General features: G+C 35.6%; 1 long non-coding RNA gene across 1 annotated transcript in view; it reads right to left on the bottom strand.

The window, feature by feature from the left end:
- The window catches only part of LOC143240440 (uncharacterized), a 28,316-nt gene extending 11,857 nt beyond the window's left edge, over positions 1-16,459 (bottom strand). Inside the window, exons 1-2 of the long non-coding RNA XR_013021763.1 lie at positions 16,328-16,459; positions 4,395-4,551 (exon numbers count right to left, since the gene is read on the bottom strand). This is a non-coding gene — a long non-coding RNA (uncharacterized LOC143240440). The remainder of the gene's footprint in view (positions 1-4,394; positions 4,552-16,327) is intronic.
- Positions 16,460-27,545: the final 11,086 nt, after the last annotated feature.

Raw genomic sequence — 27,545 nt, 5'->3', positions numbered from 1 at the left:
GCAAGATCTGGCTCCGTGCTACACATTAAAACTTGTGAAAAAATTTTTTTACTACAACACGAATAAAGGTGCTGGACTGGCCTGGAAACTCCCCGGACTTAAATCCTATTGAAAATCTTTGGGCGATTTGTAAAGAAAGACTTCGGGGAAAAGACTGTACTACGAAAGATAAGCTAATTGAGGTGTGGTACCACGATCCAAATATTAGTAATGATTGCAGTCAACTCGTGGACTCGATGCCAAAGCGGATTTTGCGTTTGTTTATGTTTGTTTCTTTATTTAGTATTTGAGTGTTTTCTGTAGTTATGTTGTGTTTATTTGACTTGCAGTGTTCAAAAACGTGTGAAGGTGACTTTTTATGTTCTTTGAATCTGGTTTCCATTTTTCTACTTGTTTCTCCAATATAGAAGTCGTGGCAGTTATCACATTGTATTTTATAAATAATGTTGGTGTGGTGTTTGTCAGTGTAGTTTTTACATAGTATAGACCTCAGTTTTGTGCCTGGATTTTGAATAAATTTGGTATTAACTGGAATGTCATATTTTGTTACTAGTTTTTGCCAAATGTTGGTTATTTTTATGTTGATGTCGAGAATATATGGTATGCAGCGGTATATGGTTTCATGATTTTTTAAATCATGGGGTATATTTACTTTTGTCAGTTGATTTTGCTTTCTGTCTAGGTGTGTGCATATAATGTTTTCTACGGTTTGTGGAGGAAACTTATTGATGTTGATGAAGTATTGTTTTATTTTGTGTAATTTATCGTTAATTTTATCTGGTGAGCATAGTTTTATGGCTGTGTTTATTTGGTTTCTTAGTATGTTGAGTTTTTGTTTTGTTTCATGTGCTGAGCCCCAAGGAATGTATAGTCCAGTAAGGGTGATTTTTCTGTGGATTTCTGTTTTAAATTGTGTATCGGTTCTTGTAATTTTGAGGTAAAAGAAATGATATTTGATTGCTTTCTTCCTGTTCACATGTAAAGTTAATGTTGGGATATATAGAGTTAATGTGATTGAAAAAATTAAGTACGTGTTCTGTATATCTGAATCCCGCAACCGTATCATCTACATATCTGTACCAGTATAGTGGTGGATGTAATGCTGTGTTAATTGCTTGTGTTTCAACTTGCGTCATAAAAATATTGGCTAGAAGTGGTCATAGTGGGTTGCCCATATTTAGGCCATTTGTTTGTATATAGTTGTGGTTGTTGAACATGAAATTTGTCTTCATCGTTGTGAATTCTATGAGGGTTGCTAATTGGTTGCTGAGAATGTCTATTGATGGGTTTGGGTCTCATAGAATTCTAAGGCTATTTTGCAGGCTTCAGCGGTTGGGACTTCTGTAAAGAGAGATATGACATCGAAGCTGGCCTTTGAGGATTTGTGATTAAGTTGATTTGGATTAGACTTGAAATTGAAAGAGTCCTTGATGAATGAGCTGGCTGATGTTACATATTTGGAGAATGCCCATGCTATGTATTTACCAAGATTGTAATTAAACGATTCATATGTGGACATTATTGGTCGTAATGGACAATCTGGTTTATGAGGTTTGGGGATGCCGTATAATTGTGGTGTGCGTGAGTCGGGTTTACGTAGGTAGGAATAAAGTGTTTGTGAAATTGTGTTGGCTTTTTTCATTTTTACTAGTATTTTGTTTAGTTGTGTCTCGTGTGTCTTTGTTGGATTTGTGTGTATTGGTTTAAATTTGTTCGTGTCTGATAGGATGTTCTTCATTTTTTCGATGTATTCATTCGTGTTCATTATGACTATAGCATTACCTTTATCCGCTTTCAGAATTTTTATGTTTTTGTCTTGTTTTAGGTTTTTAATAAAATTAATATCTCTTTTTGTAAGGTTGTTTTTTAGTTTTCTGTTTTGTGAAATTATGTTGATGGTTGTATGAGAAAATTCTTTGAAAAAATCGTTTAAGATGTTGTTTTTAGGTGTTTGTGGAAAATATAAATTTGTAATTTTACCTGGGAAGTTTGGCTGTTGGATGTCAATAAAATTATCTAAGTTGACTTCTTTCTGTTGGTTCGTTTTTGGTTGTTTCTTTGTTTTTGTTTTCTGTAGAAAGTATCACAAATCTCCTGGCTAGGTCTTCTAAACATGTTTTGATTTCTATGGTTGGAATGTACCTAGGTGCTATTGCGAAGTTGAGTCCTTTGTTAAGTAGATGTTTCTCGTCAGTGTTTAATTATCGGTCGGATCTGTTAATTATGAGGTTAGTCAACGGTTTGTTGTGGTGTCTTTTCTGTTGTTTGCATCTTAGTTTTTCTAGTTTTTTGTTGTGGCAGATGTTTTTGTCTCTGTAATTCCTAGTGTTGATTTGGTTTATGTTTCGTTGTATAAGTCCGTAAATCTCTGGTTTAATGCAGCAGAAAAACTAGTAACAAAATACTACATTCCACGTCCTTTTAATAATGAGTGAGACCTGTTAGGCTCTTAACGTGATTATTCATATTTGTATTAAATCGTTTATCTGGACTATCACCATGTTTTATTTTGTTTTTTTAATACACAGGTTGTTTATTAAACATCTCGCCCGTGGTGGGCAGAGCACCGCTATCCCATTGTTTAGCTTTGTGTTTAACATCAAAATAACAACCATTAATTGTCTCGCACATATAGAAGAGGCCCCAGCATGGCCAGATGGTTAAGGGACTCGACTAGTAATATGAGGGTCGCGGGTTCAAATCCCCGTCACACCAAACATGATCGCCCTTTCAGCCGTGGGGGCGGTATAATGTGACGGCCAATGCCGTTGGTAAAAGAGTAGCTCAAGAGTTGGCGGTGGGTGGTGATGACTAGCTGTCTTTCCTCTATCTCATATTGCTAGATTAAGGACGGCTAACCCAGATAGCCCTCGTGTAGCTTTGCGCGAAATTGGAAAACAAACCTGTAGAAGGCTTAGGTAATTAAGCCGAAAGCTAGTGCATTGAGAAAACAATTTAAAACATAATGGAAACACTTTAAATGACGTTTAATTGTGTTTTATCACTCGGAGTGAAAAAAAAATACACAAATAGTTAAGCGATCATACAGTATTAGTAGAACATTGTATTCTCGTCTTTTATAATTCAGTTATTTACACGTCCAGTGTCCAACGCTGTGCTCCCCTCACTCTGTTATCTTTTATGGTAATCCTGACAAAGGTCCATCCTAAATTCCTAATGCATACTTGAATATTTGAGAGCAGTTTAACGCTTCATTCCATGTGTACTTTTGATAATGACGGAAATTCGTTTACTGGTGAGTTTCAGAACCTTGGGCTATTTAATGTTTTGAAATATTACACTTTCGGATTTTTTTTATGAGAAATTCGAATCCGTTTATTCAAACATTCATATCATAAAGACGTTTTAATATTGGGAATCTCGAATTTCCAAGACGGGGATATCCCCTTGTAGATAATGATTTTAGAAACCAAAGGAATGTGGATCATCTTAGGGTACTAAAACCAGTCAGAAAGAGACCTACAAAAAGTCGTACCATACAAGTGGTAAGCAAAATTCGACGTTTTATAACTGGTGAAGAACCACTCATACAAACATCAGGGGCAAAAGACGATCACATGCCTATGGCAACAATGCACAACATAGTCAAGAATAACCTCCACCTGTAAAAGCGACACAAGTCACGTATACACAAATTGCTTCCATGGCATATTCGTTCAACCTTTGCATACCATAAGCAGCTTAAGAGTGAAATAGATATTTCTGCTATTCTTTATGAAGATATACCTGTCAAGTTGCCAATGGATTCCTCATCAAATAGATACTGAGGGAATCATCATCCTTGTACGCAATATGACTTGTGGAATGTTAGCAGGAAACAACTGTGTGCTTTGTACATGAAAGCCTTAAGACGAACGTTTTTTCGCAGTGGGATCTACTTTGTATGGCTGTTGTTAAGTATGTTCAATTTATTCATTTAGAACCAAAAACCCACATGAAAACTGTAATTTTTTAAAAGAAAGAAGACAGCAAGTCTTGCTGTTTTTTAACTCAAGTGTATCTAGTTTCGTTAATTCAGCTACAATATTCTATCTGTTTAGATTGATTATAGGTGACATTGTGAACCGTATAAACCATTAGATTCTACTTAAATAAGATAAAATCTAAGAGAAAAATTCCTCCAAGCTCGTAAACCAGGAAGAAAAAATATTTACATTAAAAAAAAGACACTTATCAAAGCGATAAAAAATAACAAGAAAGTTATTTGTTGTAATCCAGCGGGGTGAAATAGTTAGAACAAGCTATTTATATTGCTGATTTATCTTTCTTTAGAAACACATGGTCAAAACTTGAAATATTTCAGCACGTGGTCTGAAGAAATAGCAGATTTGTTCCGTAATTTAAATTTGTTTGAATAAATATTTTTATGTTACCTCCTGGGTGTTCCAACCCTGTCGACCTGAGGTTCGGTTTCCTGACCTTTTCACAGCAACAGGGGTCCTCCACCTTCATCCTTGTGTCCTGATGATCCTTCTAGTCATTTTGATAAGCCTTTTTTTGTTCTATGTTAATGAGGAAAACTTTGCGGGGCTGTAAATAATAATGATAATAATTCCATTAAAACGTGTTGTTTCTTTAAACTCTTAAGAGTTTTAGAGTTTAGGCTTAAGAACAGATATATTTCTCAAAGTAGAAAAATTCAAGAATTTACACTGAGATCAATCAATGATAGTAACATAAAATTCGAGGGTATAGATAGATAGACAGATAGAAAAAATCAATAATTTTTCCCCATGTGGCATTCATAGGACAGTTAAACAAGTTCGTCATATTACTCGGAAACCAGAACTCAATGAAATCCACGCTATTTGACAATCACTTGTTAAACAACTTAAGAATGGCAAAATAAGCATACAGTAACACAGTGGTATAACGTCATACTAAACCTACCAAGACTGAGTAAAACAATCAACAAAACAAGTACTCACTAAAGTCTTAACAATGGTAAAGAAAGCATTACAAATCTTAATGTTATAACGTGATTTTTAAACCTAATTAGATTAGAAATGGGCAGTTTGAAAAAAACAACATATAGACTACTTGCTAAAAATTAATTAAAAACATATAAAGCTCAATGGTTGTTTGTTTTTTGTAATTTCGCGCAAAGCTACTCGAGGGCTATTTGCGCTAGCCGTCCCCAATTTAGCAGTGTAAGACTAGAGGGAAGGCAGCTAGTTATCACCACCCACCGCCATCTCTTGGGCGACTCATTTACCAGCAAATAGTGGGATTGACCGTTACATTTTGACGCCCCCACGGCTGAAAGGGCGAGCATATTTGGTGCGACCGGGATTGAAACCCGCGACCCTCGGATTACGAGTCGAACGCCTTAACACACTTGGCCATGCCGGGCCCTCCTGAAGAAGGTGTACAGAGAAACGTTGAATGTCTATTTAAATAAAAACATTTTGTCGTTATAAGGTTGTTTATTTCTATTATTGACACGTCTTAAATACACCAATATGTACTACAGAAATTAAATAATGAATTGCCCAATGTATTATCAAACCCACGAGAATGTAAATATTATTAGTAGAAGAATACTATAAAAATAGTTGGATGTGTTTGCCTAATGATGCACGGGATGCTTACTTGTTTTAGTACTAATAACAGTTTGAAGTTATAGTACCTATAGTTTCTAAATCACATTCTAGGTATTAGTGTGTTGTGCTGTCGTAGCCGAGAAAAAAGGCTTAACAACTTGTACTTTTATTATATGGTATCTGTAAGTATAATGAGACATGCATGTCAATTTCACGAAATTATCGACAAGTACGAAGTTTTATTCTTATTAAACGCAATATATCGTAACCCTTCAACCCCTGTGGTAATACAGTATTTCTAACAACACCAAACTCATTACAGGGTATCTCGAGTATAATTCAGTTGGATTTCGAGACATTAGCCTTTCAATTAGTTTTACTTATTCACGTAATCACCTATTACTATTATATGTTTGTATTAGAAGCTTAACCCTAGTGAGGCTTAAATAACATAGGGAAAACGGGAGGTAGACTAGTTTAACATTGTAATAAGTATATGTCCAAGTTCTCTACAATAAAAATGTTAATTTGTCTTGCTTTGTATTCTCAGCCCCTGCCTTGTTTGACCTCTCCACCCTCTTAAGAAATGCATCATCCTTTAAGGTAGTCTAATACGTTATTAACCAGGTCAAATGTAAACTCAAGAAGAAAATAAAAACCGTAAAATGTTTTTCATTAAACGAAGACCTCGTGTAGGACGCTTCGAATGTCACGTTTCTCTTGATTTTGTCTTTGTTACAGAACATCCATCATTACGTTTAGAAAGTTAATTTGTTTAGTTATTTGTTTAGCTCCTCCTCTATGAATATTTCTTTCTCTTCTATTGGTTAGTTGGCCCGGCATGGCCAAGCGTGTCAAGGCGTTCGACTCGTAATACGAGGGTCGCGGGTTCGAATCCCGGTCGCACCAAATATGCTCACTCTCCCAGCCGTAGGGGCGTTATAATGTGACGGTCAATCCCACTATTCGTTGGTAAAAGAGTTGCCCAAGAGTTGGCGGTGGATGGTGATGACTAGCTGCCTTCCCTCTAGTCTTACACTGCTAAATTAGGGACGGCTAGCGCAGATAGCCCTCGAGTAGCTTTGCGCGAAATTCAAAAAGAACAACAACTGTTGGTTAATTCCATTTTGCTCATGTGGTTTGTCAGACTGGGAAAGAAAAAACGATATTTGCGATACTTGTACATTTTTTTTAATGAATTGTGAACGAAATGTTTGTTCTCAAGAGTCAAATAAACTGTAATATGTTCAGCCATTAAGAGACTTTAGGCTAGTTGTTACATGAATTCCTTTGTTTCAGACAACTGTGGAAACCTGAACGAGGGCCACCTACGAACGAACGTCAATAATATTGAACTGATGAGACCTGAGGGAAAACAGCCACCGCAAACTCTAGTCTAATAAAATAGTGGGATTTGGCTGTCACTCTTATAGCGCATCAAATATTTGAAGTGATTTATTCCTTAATCATTTCACATTTAGAGAACGTCTAACGGAAGTGTTTGACAGTAACGTTTACATATTTTAATATTTTCATTCGAAACGTAAACTTTAAATGTATTTAATACTCATGTAGGTATGATTTGAATGTTGAATAAGGGAAGTGGCACTTACCTCATGTATACATAACTCTTGTACTTTATTATTTATATCAAACTACTTTGTTGCTATGTCCTTTGTTTTCAGAGAGCAAGAAATACTCGTATTAGTTTCAGAAATAAAATAATTTATTTTGTAACATACAGGGTGGCTCGTAAGTTCCTACCCATCCATATATTATTATGTTATATTCAATAATACTAATGATGAGTTGAAGGCAGCTGTTACCGCGGCATTTGGAACAATAACCACTGCTTTGTTGAGGAAAATGTCTCACAGAACATGGAGTCGCATAATATTATGTAGCGAGAATGAGGGACAGCACAAAGATACACTGGATACATAAGATATATGGATGGGTAGGGACTTACGGGTCACCCTGTATATAAATTTTAAACAATTCATTATCGTGTGAGGCTCGGTTAGGGGGTTGACTTGCAGTCTGAGAATTGTGAATTCGAGTCCCCGTCACATCAAACATGCACACCCTTTCAACCGTGAGGACGTTGCATTGTCATGATCAATCCCGCTATTCGTTGGTAAAAGCGTAGCTCAAGTGTTGGCGGTGAGTGGTGATGACTAGCTGCCTTCCATCTGATCTTACACTGCTAAATTAGGGACGATTAGTGCAGATAACTCTCGTGTAGCTTTGCGCAACAAAAATTATCGTGTTTGTTTTGTTATAGCAAAGCAGCATGGAACTATGCCTTGCCACCTAGGGAAATTGAACAACTGATTTTAAGGTTGTAAATCCGAAGACTTACCGCTGTCCCACCAATTCATTAACGTTTTAAAGCTTTTACCACGTGTGCCTTAAAAAAAAATAGAGTTAAGTGGAGAGAAGTGTAAGAAAGAACTGACCAACTAAATGGACGAGACGTGTTATACTGAAACATATTCGAAGCAGGATGACATCTGTCCATTATCACCTTCTCCTGGCTCTGGCTTGCAAGATCCAAATTTTAGTTTCTAGAAGAAAACGTGCCAGACCCCTGTTGTTTGGAAGAAGGATTTTGAGATTTGGAAGATAACAATTTAAAGCTTATAGGACTATATTTGGGAGGGGCTTAAAGAGGGCGTGGTTTATTTACTACGTCAATTAAACAGCAAAACCACAATGAACCATATATATGCTGTGTCCAGCGTAAGAAATAGAACCTCGTATTTTAGCGTTGTAAGTCCGTACATTTACTGCCGTCCCACCGGAGAACAATTCACAATCCGAACGAGGCAATCTTACAGTTAATTACAATGTTTCTGCTCTTAGTTTTAAATATAAATAAAAAATCAGAAAGAGGTTCCGGATTTCAGACCCTGAGAGGTCTGACACTAAATAAATGTATCTAGAATAAAATTATTTCCTTATATTTTCATTATTTTTCATCTGATTGCTTGGACGATCGTTTTGCAATTTGCGTGTCGCGAGTTCGAATCCTGTCGCCGAGTATGCCTTCCCTCTAGTCTTACACTGCAAAATTAGGAACGGCTATCACAGATAGCCCTCGTGTAGCTTTGCGAGAAATTCAAAAACAAAACAAACATTATAATGTTACCACAGCTAAAAGGGCCAGCATACTCGGCGACAGCATACCCACCGCCAACTCTTGGGCTACTCTTTTACCAACGAATAATGGGATTGACCGTCACATTATATCGCCCCCCCCCTGCTGAAAGGACGAGCACGTTTGGTGTGAATGGGATTCGAACCCACAACCTCGGATTACGAGTCGAATGCCTTAACCGAGCCCATTAAAATGTTGATAAAAAGAGTAGCCCAAGAGTTAACGGTGGAAGATGTTGATTAACTTCCTTCTCTTCAGTGTATTACCTCTAAATTGGAGACGACTAGCACAAGTAACCTTCTTGTAGCTTTGTGCGAAATTCTTAAATCATATCAAACCATTAATGTTGAAGTTGTATTAATGCGGTACTGTGCTTGAATCATGTATCCAGGAAAAGGCTTGTTTCAAAAAGTAAATAAAACTGTGTTAGTAAAGGCCGAGACTGGTACTTCACGGAGATCTGTTTGTTTGTTTGTTTTTGAATTTCGCACAAAGTTACTCGAGGGCTATCTGTGCTAGCCGTCCCTAATTTTGCAGTGTAAGACTAGAGGGAAGGCAGCTAGTCATCATCACCCACCGCCAACTCTTGGGCTACTCTTTTACCAACGAATAGTGGGACTGATCGTCACATTATAACGCCCCCACGGCTGAAAGGGCGAGCGTATTTGGCGCGACGGGGATGCGAACCCGCGACCCTCGGATTACGAGTCGCACGCCTTAACGCGCTTGGCCATGCCGGGCAGATCTGTTTGTAGTTAAGCACAAAGCTACATGATGAGCTAGCTGCGCTGTGCCGATCACAGGTATCTAAATCCGATTTATAGCGTTAAAAATCTGCAGACTTACCGCTGTGCCACTAAGGGCGCTTTATGAAGAACAAATACATTTAAATCAAGATCGATAGTGATTGACACGTAAGAAAACTCCTGCTTGCAAAGTCAAATATTCACATTACCTGAATATTCGTTCAACTTATTTCTGAACAGAATTAAAAATACGTTTGGACTCTAAATTATTAAAGTTGCGGTAGCGGGTAAATCAAATGGACTATTTTTATTGACTTAATATAAGGTTACGAAGTGGGTCATTCTCGCTCTGTCTACCGCCGAAAATCAAGCCCCAGATTTTAGCATTGTAAGTTCATGAGTTTACCGCTGACCCACAAGGGAAATCAAATATACAAGAGCATTGGAACTACTGGTAATTGGTGTGTTTTTATATTAGTCCTCATATATATTCAGAATCCATAAATATATCCTATAGGAATTATAAGTCACACAACTTTTAACATCGGTTTTTCATGGAGTTATCACAGATATAAACATATATAGAACACTTAAAGAGTTCATTTATAAATAGATGTTAGCTGAGACTGGTTTATCTATTACTATGTTAGGATAAAGGATAGATGTTCGAGCTCTAGATATGTTTCTAAACATACCCCTGATATTAACCCCATTTCGTATAGGTGGCGGAAACTGCTGATGAGGTGTCAGCAGCACAAAATTAGAGACCGCTATGCCTGAAACGCGAGACCTTATCAGGTAAAATGGCTTTCAGGCTTAGAACACCAAATGCTTAAAATTACGATGTCAACTGTACAAGCAGAATGCACGTGGAACTTGGTATAGCCTGATGGTTAAGACACTCAACTCACAAAAGTAGGATCACAATATCGAAACCCTTCGTCAACTCGCTCATTAGCCGTGGAGACGTTATAGAGCGCTCGTGCAATCAGTGAATGGAACTACAATTTCTAACAAAGATTATCGTAAGCAAAAAGAAAAAAAGAAACTTGAACTCAGAACTGTCTGCTTACACTAATAATCGTAGCAACGTATGATGGTTAACCCCACTGTTTGCTGGTAGAAGAGTAGCCAAGAAACGGTGTTGTTGATTATATATATAGTTACCTTACTTTCCGTCACTTCAGAATTATTGACGGCTAGAGTGTATAGAGTATATGTAGTTCTCACTGATGACGTGTACGTTACTCGAACATATAATTAACGGCTGGGCTAACACAAAATAGAAGTACGGTGTAATTTGGAAGAATCTTCTTCCAAATATACAAATATGTACCAGGTCATAAGTAATGTCCAAAAAGTTAACATAGAAAGTGCATCATCATTTCTGTCTTTGTAGAAACTTTAATGAGTTATATATGTAGTAGGACGTCTATAAAAATGTTCAGACAAATAAAAGAAACTAACCAAACTCCACTTTTTCAGATCATTAATCAAATAAATCCTTATGAAGATGGATGTGTCTGAGGAGCACATTAGGCATATAATGATTTATGAGTTTAAGAAAGGCAACAGTGCAGCAGAAACTACATGAAACATTCAAGGTGTTTATGGAGCGGAGTTCCATAACTTATGCGCCACGTTCAGGTTGTCCTGTTGAGTTTAATGATGACTTGCTGCTGGTTGCACTTGATGAAGATTGTGCTATAACAGTTGAAGAACTATCACAGAAGCTTAATTCAATCCATTCAACAGTTCACCATCATCTGCAACAACTTGAAAAGGTGTAAAAACTTTGAAAATGGGTCCCCCAAGAGTTGACAGATGTCAACATTAGAGCAAGAGTGGACACTTGCACTTCTCTGCACTCTCGTGAACGTAACTCACCTTTTTTGGACAGGTTAGTGATTGGAGATGAAAAATGGATATTTTATAAAAATGTTAAGCGCTGCAGACAATGGCTCAGTGCAGGTAAACTGACTACAGTGCAGCCCGAAATGAACCTCCACTCTAGGAAAGTCTTGTTAAGAATTTGGTGGAATATTGTTGGTGTGATTCACTTTGAGTTGCTGCCACTAACTGTAAAAATTACATCAGACTTCTATTGTCAATAGTTAGAGTGCTTGAATGTTGCACTGAAAGAAAAGTGGCCTGCTTTGATCAATAGTATAGGTGTCGTGTTACAGCAGGATAATGCACAGCTCCATATATCAAGGATCACATCTGTAAAGACTGAAGAACTGGACTGGGAGAAACTTCCACATCCTCCTTATTCTCCAGACCTTGTCACATCTGATTATCATCTATTCTGAAGTTTGAAGAACTATATTAACAGAAAAGAGCTTGGAACTCATGAAGATGTCAAAACTACCCTCTCTACATTCTTTTCCTCCAAACCCCAAGAATTTTATAGAAGTGGAATTCAGAAGCTTGTGAATCATTAGCAGGAAGTAATTAATAATAATGATGGAACATACATTATTGATTAAATATCGTTAGAAGCAGTTAAAATCCTTTCTCTTTTCTCAAACTAAAACCAGACATTACTTAAAGGATGACCTGTTATATGTATAGATATTATGTAGCTGATAGTCAGCATAATGGCAAAAAAGGTATATAAAAATTTGCTTTTTTTTAATTTTGCGCGAAGCTACACGAGGGCTGTCTGCGCTAGCCGCCCCTAATTTAGTAGTGTAAGACTAGAGGGAAGGCAGCTACTCATCACTGTCCCCGCCAACTCTTGGGCTACTCTTTTACCAAAGAATAGTGGGATTGACACGTCACATTATAACGTCCCCACCGCTGAAAGGGCGAGCATGTTTGGTGTGACGGGAATTCAAACCTGCGACCCTCGGATCATGAGTTGAGTCCCTTAACCACCTGGCCATGCCGGGCCGCTGTATAAAAGACAATGTTAAAACAATGTCGCTTTTGCTTGTTTGTTTTGTTATAAAACCCTAATAACTGATTGCATCCTTGCTTCGTGGGGAATAATAATTGACTTATTTAGCTGGTCAAGTATTTGTGTTTTTAAACTCAAAGCGAAAGTCAGTTCTAATAAAGTGGAAATATGCCCTGCCTCAGGGTATATTTTATCACCTGAAACAAACTAGCTCCTGTACATCGCCGGACAGTTTCCACGTGTCATACAAAAGGTTACGGTAATCAAGATAACCAACAGTGGACAGTGTAAGCGAAAGGCTTGTTAAAGAAAATGTGGAAATTTGCCCCATTTCTTGGACCTCTCATGCTCATCTTTTCACGTAAAAATCATAAGATAAGATATATCACGCACACCTTTAAACAGTTTTCAGTTGCCATAGCAAAAATGGACTATCTGAGCTTCGCTCACCACAGGTATCGAAACCCGGATTCTAGTGTTTTAAATCCGCAGATATATCGCTGTGCCACTAGGGGCAATTTTTAGAATCAACATTGTGTATTTTTTTGGGATTAAGCACAAAACTACACAATGGGCCATCTGTGCTCTGCCTAACACGAGTATCGAAACCCGGTTTTTAGCGGTGTGATTTCGCAGACATATCGCTATGCCACTGAGGGTTGCAAATGTTTCGGTACTGGACAACATGCTCAGGTTGGCGGTTAACATACACACATAATGGGTTATCTTTATTGTACCATACTAACTATTATATTCATATACGTGTGTAACGATAAACAGTGTGTTCTATACTCTGTTGTAAAGTAGAAAGAATCAGTTGTATCAGTCATTTTAATGTGAAAGTAACGTAACTGTTTACTTCAAATCTTCTGTCCCGGAAAAACAGCCCAAAGGTTACCAATTACACACATTTAAACCCGCACATTGGTTCTTTATCCTGAAAATAACAATGTTTTTCTTTAATAACCTTAGTTATTGCGAGAGGGCGTTTTATATGATAAAAAACGCCGTTACGAGAGATTCTTATTTGGGTTTCTAGGACTAAAAAACACGTGTCAAATTACCCTACACTTTATCATTTGAGGTCAGACTGAGCATAAGTTAAAAGGCGGCACGTACCACGTGGCCACATTTTTACAGCAAAAATTACAACGAACAGTATAACAGTTGGTTTGGGGACTGCCATATGTGTATAGTTTTTCTTATCAGTGAATTCGAGTTTAATAATGACCTCTGAACACGTGGTTGTGCTATACAGAGATCTGTTTCCAGCTTCTAGATATAATTGTTATTAATTTATGTCGAGAAATCTAATGGATGAAAATAGCTTATAAACAACCGCATTCAGACACTCATTGGTTGAACACTATTAGCTTCTTTCTGTTATTGGTAACACTAGTTAAGAGTTAGGTTAATGGAACATGCTAGTAGACACTTCTTGGTTGAACACTACTAGGTTGTTGCTGATGTTGTTAGCTGTTGGTAATTAGCGTGCTCGGGTTGTGAACCTCACGATTCATACTTCTCGATTTCTTGCCTAATAAAGGAGCTCTGCAGTTTTGGGTTGTAGAGGGCGCTATAAGATCAGATTCCAACATTTGTTCAGACAAGAGTAACCCTAACGTTGGTGGAGAGTGCTGCTGAACTATACGCCTTTCGTCTAATCTATTATTTCAAAAGTATGCACAGATGTGGGCAGTTGAGCAATAACAATATTTCAAGTCTGCAGTAGTTTGTCAGAAAATCCAACCAGAATCACATAAAGCTTTTGTATAAACTCTCTGTTTTACTGACAATTCTCTACACTTTTTGGGTTGTGCCATGAGAACAAAACTTAATATATAGTGTTAAACACTATTTTTTATCAAGGTTTATATGTGCAGTGCTATTAAACTGATTTCTTCAAGCATATACCGGTACGATATGCTAGCTTCTTTCTGTATAGTTAAAACACTACATGAAGTATCGTGACAGTTGTTTCAGACCATAAGTTTGATCAGTATGTTCATTCAAGTAGAACCCGTATGACGTGCTCTTGGTACAAGTATATGGGAATTCTAAAGATTGCTAAATGTTCTCACCCTGACTCATTCAGTTGTCAACATGGATCAGTTAAACATTACTATAATGTTGAAGTTTACATTATGTGATGACATGGAAGAATTAGCCACATATGATGAATATAATTACAAAATATTCTCTTGTCCTAACACCTTTGCACAGTTCTACAACAACAGTTACTACACATTAAAGTTGGTCTTTCATTTTAAATAATTGTGAGGAAGTCCATAGAGAAAAAGTTTCGTTGGTTGTCAGCAGGAAAGTTACATAGGAATTACTTGTGTTGTATTAAAAGTTACACAGGGACTACTTGTGTTATGTTAAAAGTTACATAAGAACTACTTGTGTTATGTTAAAAGTTACACAGGGACTACTCGTGCTATATTAAAAGTTACACGGAGACTACTTGTGCTATATTAAAAGTTACACAGGGACTACTTGTGTCATATTAAAAGTTACACAGGGACTACTTGTGTTATGTTAAAAGTTACATAAGAACTACTTGTGTTATGTTAAAAGTTACACAGGGACTACTCGTGCTATATTAAAAGTTACACGGAGACTACTTGTGCTATATTAAAAGTTACACAGGGACTACTTGTGCTGCATTAAAACTAATTGATGAGAGAGAATTTCGCTGGTCGACAACACCTACTGCTAGTTCTTTAGCTATTCTAATCAAATAACAGAATTTTTTAATCGCTCTTACAGGTCACCCAGAGGCTCAAAATGTAGAACATAATTCTGCAGCAATAAAATAGAAACCCTGGTACCCACTGTCCTACATGCTAACAACTTAGCTCTTAAACCTTAAACTCAGTTATTTTTATTTTATCTACATCGAAAATAAATTTGTCGGATAATTGATTATTTCAATAGCAACAGAGTAGGAAGAGCTAAAATAGTATAAACTCTAAAAGTTATTTGCTATTTTTTTCGTTCCAGGTGTCGCTCATGTGTTTCTGAATATTGGTCACTTATTGTGATTTACTGTGCTTGTTTGGTTGAAATTTCGCGCAAAGTTATTTAAACCATCTCTAATTTCCAAGTGATAAACTAGGGTAAAGACAGCTAGTCAACATCACTCACCGCCAACTCTTCGGATACTCTTTCACCAATGAATAGTGGGATGAGCTGTAACATTATAAAGTTCAAGCGGCTGAAAGGGCGAACATGTTCGGTGACGGGATTCGAGAGTTTGAGTAGAGCGCCCTCTCCTGTCAGCCATGTTATGCACGTAAATATGTTAAAGGTGAATTTTACAGAAAAAATAAAACTTTGCAGTCAAAAGAACTACTCACACTGATTAATTTTGCAGGTTTACATTTTTTATAAAAAAATATGTGCTAATAAATGAAACATAGAACTTGGTGCAGAAAGAGCCCTTTCCGAGCGGCAATCCGAACGTTTTAGTTTTTACGTTTCCCGCTGGGAAAATTACTGTGACGTAATAGTTGCCAAACAAACCGCCAACGCCAGCGCGTTGAATGTAAATAAACATGGCCAGTGCATACGGAGAAGGCCCGGCATGGCCTAGCGCGTACGGCGTGCGACTCGTAATCCGAGGGTCGCGGGTTCGCGCCCCCGTCGCGCTAAACATGCTCGCCCTCCCAGCCGTGGGGGTGTATAATGTGACGGTCAATCCCACTATTCGTTGGTAAAAGAGTAGCCCAAGAGTTGGCGGTGGGTGGTGATGACTAGCTGCCTTCCCTCTAGTCTTACACTGCTAAATTAGGGACGGCTAGCACAGATAGCCCTCGAGTAGCTTTGTGCGAAATTCCAAAACAAACAAACAAACAAGCATACGGAGAAACAGAGGCGGAGTCTGTTTTGACTTTGTGTTCTGAACAGTGTCGAGTAGCGCCATATCAATTCGAACCTACTCTGAACGAACCTAGAACAGTTACTTTTGACACAGATCTGACAAGTTCTAGTCAGGATCAGCACCTTCATCATCACTCATATGAACATCATCAGCATCTGTCACTTGTGATACAGAGGACTTCTTAGCAGCAGGTGATGATTCTGCAAAAATCAGTGAAAGAATTACATGTATATAAATAATGTACTGCTTACCAGCAATAGTTTATAATAAATAATCAAAATAATATTAACAAGACTATTCTGACTATTGAATATTGATAAATCATGAATGAAAATGTCATATTCATGTTCAAACTAACCTACCAGTACCACAAGCAAAATCTGTTGTTGGAAGACAGTCTGGGTAGCTACAGTCTTCAAGCCAGATGGAAACACCTGTACACCTCTGGAAACAGAATACCAGCCAGCCTGTGTCCGTCTTGGAATATTTGGGTATAGGCTAAAACAATAGGTTTTTATTTAGTATTGAAATAATAACATTCTTTCATGGTTAGATTCAAATTAATGTAAATAACACTATACATCAATTATTACAACTTATGAATGTTTAATCTAACAATCATGATCTACTCACAAGAGTCTGAACAGACACACTCTGAAATGAGTCAGCTCTAGAGTCTTGGCAGTCATCATTAGGGGTGGGCTGAATCACAACTTCCTCTACAGAAGTAGGCACTGTGTCATCAGCAGCACTTTCCTCTAAAACTGAAGATATAAAATTATATATTAAAACATCATGCTTTATGAGGTTTATGATATTTACATTTAATATCACAATGTCAAAGTACTGTGTTAAGATTAATTTTATTATGATGAGTTATGGAAATATGTTATGGAGTTTATATTTGATTTTTACAAATCTACATTTTTTTTAAATACATAACATGTACTTGATTACTTCAACATGTTATAAATTGAACATGATCTTACTTCAATTTATCTTGAAATGTTAAATTTCAAAAATGGAATTCTTCAAACTTTTCCATATTTAAAAATGATAGAAAAACATCTAGAGAATGATCTACCAGCTTTTAAACTTGGAATATACTCTATTTGGAATACATTTATCCATTGTCTAGACTAAGAAATCGAGATTTCAGTGACTTTCAGGTGCCACAATTTCAAAACACGCTCATGAATGTGAAATGTGTATGTCTAGTTACATTCTTCAAAAACTTGTACTTTTTAAATTGTCATATTATACTAGTTATTGTTTATAGCTTTATACTGTACACATACCTTTAAGTTTGTTCTTTTCGTGATGGCAAGGGATGGCTTCAGAGGGGTGGAACCTGTACGCTGCAGGTTGAGATCAGTCCTTAGCTCTACACGAGGAAAAATGGTGGGGACGATCCTGTCTACTGCCGATGGTTTTTTTCAGTTTCAACCTGCTTGGCTTGAAACCCACGGAATCCAAAACAGTAGAATCCGACACAAAACATGAGAGTTCAAAGTGATCTTGACAAAGCTTTGCATGGTATGAAGGTGTCCAGTTCTTCCTATTGACTATCCGCACCCACTGTCGCCACCTTGCCTGTTCCTTAAGGCTCCTTGCACGGAAACGAAAACAAGCTTTTGCCCGATGCCGAACCGTTTTTACAACCATAAGCAACGCAGTAAACCATGTTATCATAAAACAAACATAAAGTAGCAATATGAAGACAAAAAATAGTCTCACAAAGTATGTAATCCGAAAAGAGCACCGATAGATTTACATAAAACACCAGCACTGAAAGGAACAAAATGGTCGGCGCGCAACAAAGCGTGTTTGGCAACTATTACGTCATAGTTGTAAAACGTCACGGAAACAGCCGAACGACCGAGAGAAACTTGAGTTAGAGGACCCGCATTTTTTGTTTCATTTTTCACTCAAAAACTAAAAAACCACACAGGAATTATACCTAACCAAAGTACAGTTTCTAAGGCAATTATTAAATTTGTTGAAAATTCACCTTTAAGCTTTTTCAGATTAGTTTTATGGGTTTTACACAATTACTAGCAATAAATTACAATTTTCCTAACTGATGAAAGCCTTATTTTTGACCATCTTCGGTTAGGGCTTAAGTATTCACTCAGAAACTAAATTTTAACGAGTTTCATTAGAATTCTCTGCATCAGGACCACAAGAAACGTGGCACCAGGCCAGGAGTTAAAATATATTTTGAAAACTTAAGAAAAAGTTTGTGTCTTATATCTCTTTACACTAACAAAGAAAAAGCTGACAGTTTTGTTTGCTTCAGGATTTTCTAGTAAAACAATTCATGGAGTTCATGCATAGCTCTACCTAGCTTGAAACTGGTAGACAAAAGGGTGTGTGTATGTATGTATGTTTCCTTATAGCAAAGTCACATAGGGGCTATCTGCTGAGTCCAGCGAGGGGAATAGACAAAAGTAAAGCGGATAGTCAACAACACCAAATGGACTGCTTTTATCTGTTCAGCGAGGGGAATAGACAAAAGTAAAGCGGATAGTCAACAACACCAAATGGACTGCTTTTATCTGATGGAATACAAGGATTTGACTGTCTTTTCTACAACACACCACGGTCCCAAAATCCCAAGTAAATTTCTGCGGTAATGAATCATTAACCATCAATGTTTGTATTCACAATCCAGGCGTACTAACTCTTAGAATATGCTTGAATCAAATAAATACAGATGCTTAGGAAGTGTATTTTTAAAAAGTAAATGATTGTGTTTTATAACGTATAAACTTAAAAAAATTATTTGTAAGAATAGGCCTTAAAACATATATGCTACATTGTCTTTCTCAGTATCATTTGTTCAAAACCGAACAACGCTCTATCATAGCACTCGAAAGTTACTTACAATTTTCATATATAAATCTTTTTAAAAAAACCTAAAAATATTGAATTTCTAAGATGTTAATCGAGTATTTATTGATTAAATCTACTGTTAATAATGTATACAAGGTTAAATCATTTGATAAATATTTTACAAGATAAAAAAAATTTCGTGTTAGGATTGCTAATGAACAATAGCTCTCACACACGCGGTGTCTGTCAAACATGCACGCGCACATAAATCTAACGTCAGATGCCGAAAATTAATTTATTTTGAGCTCCATTCATTAATACGGCTTTCGTTGAGTAAGGCTACAAAGATGTCATAACGTTACCAAAAGGTTACATGATACATAGTAATAAAATTAGATTTACTTTGGATGTTTCCTCAGAGAAAGTTCTTACATCAAAAACCAATCAAACCTTTAAATTGCTTATTTTAAAGAAGGCTTTTTGTTTCTGTTTTTTGTTGTTGAACAGAACTCTACAAAATGGAATATCTGTGCTTAGTCCACCACGAGTAAAAAAACGCGACTTTTAGTGTCATGTCTTCAGACTTAACACTGAATTGTTACGGAGGCGTGTGTAATGTTTTTCCAATGTATTTATTATATTAACAGGAAGATTGCCTTGTTCTGCCTCTACAAACTCAATATGTGTTCATTAATGTAATCAAAAATAATTTCAAGTATTATTATGGCCACTTATTCAATAATTAACATTGTTTATACTAGTATTACTATGGCAAATGTTCTAATAATTAACATTGTTTATACAAGTATTATTATGGCAAATTTTCTAATAATTAACATTGTTTATACAAGCATTATTATGGCAAATGTTCTAATAATTAACATTGTTTATACAAGTATTATTATGGCAAATTTTCTAATAATTAACATTGTTTATACAAGCATTATTATGGCAAATTTTCTAATAATTAACATTGTTTATACAAGTATTATTATGGCAAATTTTCTAATAATTAACATTGTTTATACAAGCATTATTATGGCAAATTTTCTAATAATTAACATTGTTTATACAAGTATTATTATGGCAAATTTTCTAATAATTAACATTGTTTATACAAGCATTATTATGGCAAATTTTCTAATAATTAACATTGTTTATACAAGTATTATTATGGCCACTTATTCAATAATTAACATTGTTTATACAAGTATTATTATGGCAAATGTTCTAATAATTAACATTGTTTATACAAGTATTATTATGGCAAATTTTCTAATAATTAACATTGTTTATACAAGCATTATTATGGCAAATTTTCTAATAATTAACATTGTTTATACAAGTATTATTATGGCCACTTTGAAAATTAACACTGTTTATATAAGGCCTTCCGATCTGTGTCGTCACTTAGCAGCTTCAAACAGATCTTATTTTGGGAGTATTAACAAAACTTATATAATATCTCATCCATGACGTCACTTGGCGATGTTTAAAAGTATTCAACTTTAAATTGTCTTAATCTTAGTTGTTACAGATAGTCTGTGTTTTTTGAGTAATCTAATGTTACAATATTTGACTTATTTTATATGAACGACATCTGGTGGCAAAATAACATTTTAATATCTAACGTTTCTCTTCTTCTTTCTTTTTTTATATACGGACTAGTGGTTAGCCTAGCTGGTCGTGGATTCTGTAGTTCAGGCGTTTTACCACTCCATCATAAAACCGTGTTCCTCACTCTGGGATCGTAGGTGCGTTATGAGGGTGATTTGTAAATCCCACTATTGGATTAAAAGTAGTCCACGAGTTGGCGGTGGGTACTATTGACTAGCTGTCTCTCCTCTTGTCTCTCACTTCAAAACATAACGCGAAGTTCAATAAGCAACAACGTTCTGTGTGCTAGTCGCACCTCATGCCTAATTATAGCTGTAAACTTATAGGACTGTTCAAGCTTTAGCATGACATGGTTTTCAAAACCACAGTATGGTTGGTTTGTTACAGAACTTTAGAGCAAGGCTATAAACAGCTGTCTCTAAATCTGAACTGACCGACTACCATCAGATAATATTGCCTGTCCGACGTAGTGCCCAAAGCGTCGAATTCGTTTTAGCATGAACAGGTCGCGAATCATGGACTCAGCGATTCACAATTCGAACACCGTCAAAACTGATCCTTTTTGTTTTAATGTTAGCATAACCAGATTCAAATTGTAAGAGTTTCTTTCCATTCATTTTTAACGTATTTTTAATTGTTGCAAAAATAAAGTTCAACATATTACAATCTTTGTGAGTGTTTCACATTCGAATGTAAAAATTAGTAGTTTAGTAATTGTGTTTAATATTGTACGTGTCTTAATTTCTATGCCATTAAAAATTCAAATAATTAGTCTACTTTCCTCAGAAATATATTTTTCAAATCATTAACAAGATGTAGTCAATATTATGACTAAAAAGTTTCAAAGCTACCTGGAAGTTCTACGATAAATATATTTTTTAATTATTATTCACTCCACATTTTATCCGGGTTCGCATCCCCGTCGCACCAAACGTGCTCGCCCTTTCAGCCGTGGGGGCGTTATAATGTGACGATCAATCCCACTATTCGTTGGTAAAAGAGTAGCCCAAGAGTTGGCGGTGGGTGATGATGACTAACTGCCTTCTCTCTAGTCTTACAGTGCTAAATTAAGGACGGCTAGCGCCCTCGTGTAGCTTTGCGCGAAATTAAAAAACAACAACATTTTATTATCACGCACCAAGTAACTATATCTTACTTCTGATGTAGCTATTAGGTAGTAATTCATAATAGTGATCGCAAGGAATTACACAAAACCCTAAATATCATTCTAGCAACACGTACCTAAAACAGTAAAGATTCAGCTAAAACAACACTTTAAAATATGTGCTATTGACTATTAAGGCTGTACACCTCAAAAAATGTTAGAGTTACAAGGACAAGTAAATTCGCTGAAAACGGCCAATTAGTAATTTTTGTTATTCTCTTGCTATTCTACAACAAAAACGCCTTGGTCAGTTGCACCCCAGTCTTTCATAGAATATTAAATAAGGTACAGTGAATGTCGACTTGTTTCTTGTATATTTTAAATAAGCGAAAACACATTATAATTCTGATGTAAATCTCAAGAATTAGATTTGTTACAAATATCTGGTGATCCTTTAAAAAGCTTAACTACAAGGTGAAGCAGGAATTACAAGCCAGTATCAGATGGCTGTGATATGTACATACTCAATGCTTTGTACACTATACAGTTAAAGTCGTTAGGAAGGTAACCACTATATTATATATGAATTGAGGATTAAAAACAATGAATACACATAATATTACATTTTATTATACACATTCATAGAATAATTACTTTAAACGACACAAAAATTATTTAAACAATGTTTTATTTGAAAAGGTTACTATTCTACTGGAAAATATTTATACGTTTTTTTATTGGAGTTTGTATCTTATTACAGGTGTATATATGCTTATTGCAATGTATTATTTCTATAAAATTTAGTTGCATAGAACTATAAATGCTCACTAAATTCTCAAATAAATCTCCATGACAATCTCCATCTGCGCTTTAACACCTTACGTCTCGAACTAAAGCGATCAAATAGTCAATAGTTGTAGTAAATCATCACGAACTGCATCAACCAGTAACTAGGTACGTTTATTATTGTTACAACATAGTACAGGTGTATATATGCCTATTGCGATGCATTATTTCTATAATGAAATTATAAGAATAGTAAATAAACGAATATGTAAGTTTAATGACAAATACTGAACTGAGTCTTGTTTACTTGATCACGCGCACGGCTAACGTGACGTAGTCATACATTATGGTGTGTTTAAAATTCTCGCTAGGGAACCTCGCTGGTTAACAAACCAAGACTACAACTAAATGGGTTCAAGAGTTCGTTCGCTGGTGAGAATATGAGTCATGTTTAATTAAGTAAAGGGTCTTAGAATGTACAGAAAATACACGTTGTGATTGGACATGCTTGAAGTATTGCCATACTAGTAAATGATTGATACACGACAACGTAGGTCTAGCTAGAAGAACTGAAAGTAACGAATAAAATAGCCACTCTATTTCAAAACAGAAAAAAAATATTGATAAAGTATAAAAAAAATGTTTAAAAACATCAAGTAATCCAAGACCTTACTTCACCCTAAACGTGGTAAGTGTAGGGAGGGTTGGTTGTTCTCCACAATTATCTTGCCACGTATTAAAGACTGATTAGACTGTTATTTAATAATAGAAATAGAAGTAAAAAAAAGCTGAAACAAGCCAATAACATTCACGCACGTGCAGTTCGTTTGGTTTGGGTGGTAGTTTAGGTTTTTTATATGTCCTATAGAGGTCAGGTCGAGCAGGCTGGCAGCTTAATTTCTATAATGATATCCAAAGTGTTGTGATGTTGTAAGTCTCCTAACTGTATGGAACTGGCTGTATAAACTGATTACAGCAGAGAGGGTGAAACTCCTGTCAAATAAAATCGATTGAGGTTTGAAAAACAGTGTGAGGTTCACCCAAAGCTTATTGGATAGAAGCTAGAACAACAAAAAACGCTGCTATTGGATAAAAAGCTAGAACAACAACAAAAAACGCTGTGAAGACCCTCTAAAATAACCGTGGCTTCGATGTGGCTCAAATGTATGTCAGTTTTGTCCCAAGGCACCCAATTATAATTAATTATATTTATGTTTTCAAACTGGGTAATGACATAGTTTGCTAACTGTAAAGTTGGTACGAATATGCTTCCCTCCGTGTACAAACACCCTCTACTACTGGAATGAACCAGTTAAGTCTTTTTAAAGAGATACAAAGAGATCACAGGTCTCTGCAAAGATAATCGAGATAGTTCGAACGGCCTGAGTTCTTCATCTTTTGAGGACTTACAAATTCGTTCGACAATTTTAACACGTAACAGGACTCTTATCCATTGAGGCGAGAAATGGTATAATTCTATTCTTTCACGAATTTCTGCTGTTTTTAATCTGTTTTGAAAGTTTGTTCAAAGTTGAGATTAATAATAAAAAAAACGAAATGTATGGAGTACCGCTGAGATGTTGTTTAAATCCTTTAAACTAAAGATAAGGCGTATTTTAGTAAAGAGGTGATTCAGGTTGATAAAAGAAAGAGGTTATTTTCATTGTCGAGTTTTATATCGTCAATTCTTAAACTCATGATTTTGTTGTTTTTTGTAGCACCTCCATTTAACACAACTATTAAGCGGTGTGATATTATATAAGCAGCTGTAGGGGGCACCTCTGTTGAAATTTAATTTGTATGGATTTATTTGTTGTTAACATCGAAACTTCGCAAGAGGCTATCAGTAATGTACACCCTGCAGATATCGAAAGCCTATTCTTAGCGTCTTAATCCTCCAGAAGTATCGCTGAGCCATCAGTGGGATCTTCCTGTTGGGCGGCGTAAGGTCTACGAACTAACAACTCTAAGATCCGGGGTTCGATTTGTTGCGGTTAACACAACAGATAACCCAATGTGGCTTTGGTTTAAAACAAACACATCACCGGTAAGGCTTATAATTAGAAAGCAGGAAAAAAAACATATTTTTCAAACTGAAAATATGGAAGACAAAATACTTACTGTTCCTTCTCGCTGTGAAGTTTAACACACAAGTCAGAAAAAAAAAAAAGTTTAAGAATGAAGCGTTTTTATGTAATAATTTGGTGGGTTTTAAATAGTGTTCAGGTTGTGAAATAATAATCACTTGTAAAGAAAATTTTCCATGTAGAAACGGCTCGTTTGTGAACCTGACGATGACCGAAGAAGGTCGAAACGTTGTTCGCTCCTCTACGTAAAAAAATGTTCTCAACCCAAACAAGCCGTTTTTACATATATAAGTGTTCAGGTTGAGTGAATAATAACCAGATAAAAATATTAAAGAAACACATGTAAACAAATGATAATTACAGCAAAATCAGTAGCGCGCTATGGAACCGAAATCCAAAATCAAGACAAACAAACAACACACATTTGTTAACTCGTTCTTTATTGGAGTACATTGATTAAAAGCTATTATGCAAAGTCTGTGCTCATTATGCCCTCTGGCGAGAGCTTTATTTATTTATTTTTCTTCTAACTTCGTTACATTCGCTTACCACATGAAGTTATATGGTGGATATTTACATGTTTTCATACGCGAATTTAGAGCCACCTGGTAAAACACATAAATATAGTAAAATATAATACAATGGCTACATAAAGAACACTTCAAACTATCATAGAATCAGGAGTTTAGTCCCCAAGAAACTTGTGTTTCACAACAAGAATTAATGTACAATTTTGTTAAGTATTCTGTAAATAAGATAACATTTTAATCACTTCCATGGGTCACTGTGTTGTATGCAGGCGACACCAATTAAAAATTATTTCTCTTGAATATATTTAGTTTTTAGTGACGTGTTACACTTACCTTTGTTGTTGTCTAAAGATAATACCTTCTGCTGCTACACCCATAACAGATACTGCTGCATTGCAGAGTCCTTCACTGATAAGGCAGTTGATATGCAGAGGTTATGGCTATTCCTATGCTGAATAAGAATGACCAGTCACCAGGTTAGCGCTAGTCACTATTGGCAAAATTCAACACTTCCAATTAAGTAAGAAACGTTAGACTAAATTTGGTCATTAGTACACAGGATCTCAAGTGAGCCAATTGATGGAAAGACATCTGCTGATCGGTTCACAATATTAATAGTAGGTGTTCTAATGCAACTATGTACATTTTGAATGTGTCCAATCTCTTTAGTTCTTTGCTCATGCTCAGTCAGTTTAGTTAAATGCTGGTTTCGTAACTTATCCTAGCTATAATATTCTAACAGAATTATTGGCATTGTATCTTTAAGCATTACAGTTTTTATTTGGTTCCAGAAGGCCTATAAACACGGTAATGAATGAAATATGTTATCAGTAACAGATGTAAAAGACTTGAGGGGTGTTGAAATATTATTATACAGTCTTCTTCTCGAATAAACCTTCAAGTAAAAAAAGCACTAACACCATTATAGCATTAAGTACAATATTCTAATCGTTGTAGTAAGGCAACAAAATGGTACCTCTATGGTGTGACATTTGTCTTAATTCGTTTTCCACGCCTCCACATATTATGACACTAATGTACCTTCTGTCTAAAGTAAGGTTAAAATACTTCTTGTAGACTGAAAACTTTTGTTAAAGTAATATAAAAATGTCTAAAGATGTTCTACAATTAAGTGTTTATATGGCATCACGATGGACTTCTTTGGATACAGATAAGAGTGGGAAAATACGTCTATTGGACAGACAAGACTGATATTGTGGTTATAGGGAGCTAGAATGTGACTCGAAAAGTCAAAGGTTTAAGGTGTAATACTCTTCCTATTTTCAGCTGTGAGAGCGTGATGAAAGTGACAAACAGTTCTGATATTTGATTCACAGAGCAAGTCAAAGCTTGCAGCGATAGAAGCTGTTGCCGGGCGCTCGATGAAAGGTTAAAAACCTATATATTAGGGCTGTCTGGGGGCTTAGCCCATTCGGGTTGAAAATTCCAGTACGGTGGTTATTGAAATAAGTTATTTAAGGTAACAGTGTTGTAAGCTTGACTGTGTTCTTCTGTGTTTTTTAAGCGCAGATCCTAACAGTGGGGTATACAGTATATCTCTTGTATGATGTGCACACTTCAAAACGTGGCCTAGCTAAACATAAAAATTATAATAGCTGATTGTTACTTCTAGAAAAACATAAATATTATAATAGCTGATTGTTACTTCTAGAAAAACATAAATATTATAATAGCTGATTGTTACTTCTAGCTAAACATAAATATTATAATAGCTGATTGTTACTTCTACCTAAACATAAATATTATAATAGCCGATTGTTACTTCTAGCTAAACATAAATATTATAATAGCTGATTGTTACTTCTAGAAAAACATAAATATTATAATAGCTGATTGTTACTTCTAGAAAAACATAAATATTATAATAGCTGAGTGTTACTTCTAGAAAAACATAAATATTATAATAGCTGATTGTTACTTCTAGAAAAACATAAATATTATAATAGCTGATTGTTACTTCTAGCTAAACATAAATATTATAATAGCTGATTGTTACTTCTAGCTAAACATAAATATTATAATAGCCGATTGTTACTTCTAGCTAAACATAAATATTATAATAGCTGATTGTTACTTCTAGCTAAACATAAATATTATAATAGCTGATTGTTATTTCTAGCTAAACATAAATATTATAATAGCCGATTGTTACTTCTAGCTAAACATAAATATTATAATAGCTGATTGTTACATCTAGCTAAACATAAATATTATAATAGCTGATTGTTACTTCTAGCTAAACATAAATATTATAATAGCCGATTGTTACTTCTAGCTAAACATAAATATTATAATAGCTGATTGTT

Source organism: Tachypleus tridentatus, chromosome 13, assembly GCF_004210375.1.
Source record: "Tachypleus tridentatus isolate NWPU-2018 chromosome 13, ASM421037v1, whole genome shotgun sequence".
NCBI lineage: Eukaryota > Metazoa > Arthropoda > Merostomata > Xiphosura > Limulidae > Tachypleus > Tachypleus tridentatus.
The sequence above is the reverse complement of the archived record's forward strand: the minus strand, read 5'-3'. Positions and strand labels throughout refer to the sequence as shown.